This window comes from Aegilops tauschii, chromosome 7 (assembly GCF_002575655.3).
Source record: "Aegilops tauschii subsp. strangulata cultivar AL8/78 chromosome 7, Aet v6.0, whole genome shotgun sequence".
NCBI lineage: Eukaryota > Viridiplantae > Streptophyta > Magnoliopsida > Poales > Poaceae > Aegilops > Aegilops tauschii.
Window position 1 is genome coordinate 506698817 of NC_053041.3, and position 6000 is coordinate 506704816.

Here is a 6000-nt window from a genome sequence, read left to right on the forward strand (position 1 = left end):
ATTTTTATGATAAAGATGCAAAGTAAAATAAACGGTAAAAGAAATAACTAAGTGTTGGAAGATTAATATGATGGAAAATAGACCCGGGGGCCATAGGTTTCACTAGTGGCTTCTCTCAAGAGCATAAGTATTACGGTGGGTAAACGAATTACTATCGAGCAATTGATAGAATTGAGCATAGTTATGAGAATATCTAGGTATGATCATGTATATAGGCATCACGTCCGTGACAAGTAGACCGAAATGATCACTACTAGGAAAAGGCCTACTAGTGGCGCACCAGTTTTGCCTACTAATGGCGCACTACTGGTGCGCCACTAGTACCACGCCACTAGTATTAAATACTAATGGCGCACCACTGGTGCGCCATTAGTATAGACCAACATGCGCCATTAGTGTGCCTCCCAGGGGACGATATTTACACATGTGCTTTGCCATACTAATGGCGCATTGTGGGGTGATGCGCCATTGCTATTTTTGAATTTTGAATTTGGATCTGGATCGCGATTTTTTGCCCATTTTTTGCTCGTTTTTTTGCTCGTTTTTTTGCACGATATTTTTTCAAATTTTGTTCTCGTTTTTGGATCTTGTACGTTCTTTTGCCATGTTCTTTTGCCGGAGAGGAGTTCGCCGGAGAGGAGGGCCGAGGTCACCGGAGAGGAGGAGGAGGAGGTCACCGGAGAGGCGCTCGCCTACATCGCCGGAGAGGAGGAGGAGGTCGCCGGAGAGGAGTTCACCGGAGCATCGGAGAGGAGGAAGGAGAAACCATGAGGGGAGGGGAGGAGAGGAGAGGAGGAGCTCACCGGAGAGGAGGGAGGAGGAGATCACCGGAGAGGAGGGAGGAGGAGATCACCGGAGAGGAGGGAGGAGAAACCGTGAGGGGAGGGGAGGAGAGGAGGGAGGAGGAGGTCGCCGGAGAGGAGGAGGAGGAGGAGGTCGCCGCAGAGGAGGAGGAGGAGGTCGCCGGAGAGGAGGAGGGGAGTATGGTGGAGGAGAGAAGGGGAGATGGAGTGGAGGAGAGGATGAGATGGAGCGGAGGAGAGGTGGAGTGGAGGAGAACAATGAAGAGGTAAGGAGGAGAGGACCCCGCCCAGCCATATATACGGCATAGTAATGGCGCATCGTGGGCAGGTGCGCCATTACTAACTTTTTTTTATTTTTTTGATTTATTTTGAATTTTGAAGGCGGGAAGATAGTAATGGCGCACCGTGGGCAGGTGCGCCATTACTAACTTTTTTTTTATTTTTTTGATATAGTTTGAATTTTGAAGGCGGGAAGATAGTAATGGCGCACCATGGGCAGGTGCGCCATTACTGAGTTTGTTTTTTTTAATTTTTTTTGCCTCTCCAGATCTTAAAAGCCCTGTAACTTTTTTCTGTTAGGTTTTTGAGGATTCTGAAAATGTTTAACGGGGTTCCCCTAGTTAAATTCGGATGTATCTTTTCGAGTAGATGATTTTTCATATAAAAAACTTTTTAATCCGAGTTCGTATGCAAAAGTTATGCCCATTTTACAAATTCCAGATAGATTTTGCAAATAAAGTCGAAATTCATATTTGTAAATTTTCCCAACAAGTAGACCACATATCACATGGGAAACTTATTTTCTTTTATTTTTTTGACATTTCCATCATTTTCTTTTATTTTTTCTAAAACTGAAAAGGCGGTCCAGGGGGGTGCATTCGGTGGAATTTTTGGGGCAAGTTACTAATGGCGCACCGTGGGAGTGGTGCGCCATTACTAGTTCAACTAGTAATGGTGCACCGCACACGGTGCGCCATTAGTAGTTTTGAAAAAAATTACTAGTGGCGCACCGTGGATGTGGTGCGCCATTACTAGTTTAAATAGTAATGGCGCACTATCCCCTGGTGCGCCATTACTAGTTTTGAAAAAAAATTGTTACTAGTGGCGCACCAACACATGGTGCGCCACTGCTATATAGTAGTTGCGCACCACATGTGTGGTGCGCCATTAGTGTCCATATCATTTATAGCCTTTTCCTAGTAGTGGATTCTGCATCTACTACTATTACTCCACACATCGACCGCTATCAAGCATGCATCTAGAGTATTAAGTTTATAAGAACAGAGTAATGCTTTAAGTAAGATGACATGATGTAGAGGGATAAACTCATGCAATATGATATAAACCCCATCTTTTTATCCTCGATGGCAACAATACAATACGTTCCTTGCTGCCCCTGCTGTCACTGGGAAAGGACACCGCAAGATTGAACCAAATGCTAAGCACTTCTCCCATTGCAAGAAAGATCAATCTAGTAGGCCAAACCAAACTGATAATTCGAAGAGACTTACAAAGATAACCAATCATACATAAAAGAATTCAGAGGAGATTCAAATATTGTTCATAGATAAACTTGATCATAAGCCCACAATTCATCGGATCTCGACAAACACACCGCAAAAGAAGATTACATCGAATAGATCTCCAAGAGAATCGAGGAGAACTTTGTATTAAGATCCAAAGAGAGAGAAGAAGTCATCTAGCTAATAACTATGGACCCGAAGGTCTGAAGTAAACTACTCACACATCATCGGAGAGGCTATGGTGTTGATGTAGAAGCCCTCCGTGATCAATGCCCCCTCCGGCAGAGCGCCGGAAAAGGCCCCAAGATGGGATCTCACGGGTACAGAAGGTTGCGGCGGTGGAAATAGGGTGTTGGCTCCGTCTCTGATGTTTCCAGGGTATATGGGTATATATAGGAGGAAGAAGTACATCGGTGGAGCAACGTGGGCCCCACGAGGGTGGAGGGCGCGCCTGGGGGGTAGGCACCCCCCTGCCTCGTGCTCTCCTCGTTGATTGCTTTACGTAGTCTCCAAGTCCTCTGGATCACGTTTGTTCCGAAAATCACGTTCCCGAAGGTTTCATTCCGTTTGGACTCCGTTTGATGTCCTTTTCCTTTGAAACACTGAAATAGGCAAAAAAAACAGCAATTTGGATTGGGCCTCCGGTTAATAGGTTAGTGCCAAAAATAATATAGAAGTGTATAATAAAGCCCATTAAATATCCAAAACAGAATATAATATAGCATGGAACAATAAAAAATTATAGATACGTTGGAGACGTATCACCTCCCTAGAAACATCACATGCCATATGGTCTGCTCTCGCAAACATGTTCGCTGCACAATCTAGGTCCCGCATCAACAATTGCCGCCTTGCTCTTTCCAATGCCCAAAAGGGAACCCAGTCTGCCGCTACCTTCTTTGGCCACATGCGATCTCTCTCAGATGAGTTAGCAGCCGCTGGCAAACCCATATGTGAGGATGTGCTCGTCACTCACATCATAGCCGGGCTTGATATGGACTATCAGCCCATCATCTCTGCCCTCGACGTCTGAACTGACACAGTTTCTGTCGACGATCTCTTCACGATGGTGTCCAACTTCGATCAGCGCGTGGAGATGTTCCACGGCACCGGGGCCGGCGCTTTCAAATCCTCTGCAAACGCGGCCTCTCGGGGTCGTGGCGGTGGTGGTCGCTATTCTCCCAAGAACGGCGGCGGTAGCGGATCTCGCACTGGTGTAAATCAAGGAGGCGGCGGTGGTGGTCGCGGCCACTACAACAACAGCGGCGGTGGCGGCGGCGATCACTACAAAAACTCTGGAGGTGGTGCGGTGGCTACCAGAACTCCGGCGGCAACAACAATTCCAGGCAGCGCCCCTTCTACAACAACAACAGAGGGCGTCCAGCTTTTCAGGGATATGATGGCTATGAAAATAAATGTCAGATATGCAAAAAAACTAACCATATTGCCAAGGACTGTGACTGGCGCTACGCGAAAGACAACTCTCACAAGAAGGTTGCAGCAGCCGCCGTGGACAACTCCTATGGGGTCGATACCAATTGGTATGCTGACTCTGGTGCCACCAACCACATCACCCATGAACTCGAGAAGGTGACGATGCACGAGAAATATGGTGGCAGTTATCAAATTCATAATGCAAATGGTGAAGGTATGAACATAGATCATGTTGGTCATCCAATTATCAAAACCCCACATCGTGATATTCATCTTAGAAATATCTTGCATGTTCCAGAAACCTCAAAAAAATCTTCTTTCTGTCCATCGTATTGCTCTTGATAATCATGTGTTTTTGGAATTTCATCCTTATTTCTTTTTGATCAAGGATCAGGTCACGAAGCAAGTTCTCTACCGAGGTAGATGTGTGCATGGGCTATATCCGTTGATTCCTCAGTTCCGAAGATTCAATAAACAAGTTTGCAGTGTCATCAAATTCTCCCCGGAACGGTGGCATGCACGCTTAGGACATCCATCTTTTTTTATTGTTCAACAAGTGCTTAGAAATAATCATCTCCCATGTGTCGGTGAGCATAGTTCTGAAACTATTTGTGATTCTTGTCAACAAGCAAAATCCCATCAGTTGCCATATCCCGTGTCCACTAGTGTTTCTACCAAAGCCTTGCAGCTTATTTTTTTCTGATGTATGGGGTCTGGCCCCCTCCTCTGTTGGTAGACACACGTATTACGTTAGTTTCATTGATGATTACAGTAAATTCACCTGGATTTACCTTCTTAAAAAATGCTCCGATGTGTTTCAAGTTTTTTAGAATTTTCAAGCACTTGTTGAACGTCAATTTGATACCAAGATTCTTGCCGTCCAGTCAGACTGGGGCGGTGAATATGAGAAATTAGACTCGTTTTCTCAAACGCTTGGTATTTCTCATCATGTTTCATGCCCACATGCACACCAGCAGAACGGCTCAGCCGAACGTAAACATAGGCATATTGTTGAATTAGGCATTGCCCTACTTGTTGGTGCCTCCATGCCCCTCAAGTTTTGGGATGAGGCATTCCTCACTGCTGTCCATCTCATCAATATCCTTCCCAGTCGTGTCATCAATGATGAAACACCCATGCAACGACTATTTCAAACCCAACCAGATTATAACTCCCTTCGTGTTTTTGGTTGTGCTTGTTGGCCTAATCTTCGGCCCTACAACCCTCGTAAACTTATGTTCCGCTCCAAACAATGCGTTTTTCTTGGTTATAGCGCACAACATAAGGGTGTCAAGTGTCTGGATGTTTCCACTGGTCGCGTCTACATATACCGTGATGTTGTCTTCGATGAAACAATTTTTCCCTTTGCTCATCTTCATCCTAATGCCGGTTCCCTTCTCCGAAAACAGATTCATCTCCTTCCCTCACACTTATCCGGTATTCATCACGGGGATGATATTTTGAATGATCACTTGACTAACCCTTCTGACCATACATTTGAGACTCCTGTTACAGGACATGATGGTGAAGCAGCAGAAAAAACTTGGCTGAAAATGGTCCAGCAGTTTCCTCCAACAGGCCATATTTTATGTGTTCCCCGAGTGGAAGCAACCCTGCTCCCGTATCTGCATCGGGATCGGGGGTGCCAGACCTGGCACGACCCTCCTCGGGATCCTCGCCTTGCCAGGAGGGCAGGGGCAGAGAATATGCGCCCGTTGTGTCGCGCCAGCCCACGCCTGCCACGCGATCGCGGTCGGACCCAGCGACCCACGCGCGCGCGGCCTCGGGCGAACCACCGCGTCCACCAAGCCAATCGCAGCCTGTGGACCAGTTGCTTGTGCGGTTTCCCCCTGAGCCGCGGGTGTACGTCCGGCGGGCCCCGCCTCAGCCCGTGGCTACGGGATTTGTTGAGGCTCCTGCTGGCTCGCCCGCCTCTGCTGTGGCGTGTACCACGCCTCCGTCAGCCACAGCCGATCTGGTGAGTCATGCGAGCGACAGGGCACCTTCGAGATCGCCGGGATTTGCCTCCTCTGAGCAGGGTCTTGGATCTTTTGTGCCTGCGTCTTCTGCAGCGATCCAGCAGCCTTCTCCACCACGCACACGTCTTCGCGCAGGGGTAATTGATCCAGTAAATTATAAAGTCAAGTATGGCCTAACTTGCTCAACGGGAGAACCAAGCACTTTTCGTGAAGCATGTACAGACCCAAAGTGGAGAAAGGCCATGGAAGAAGAGTTTCAGG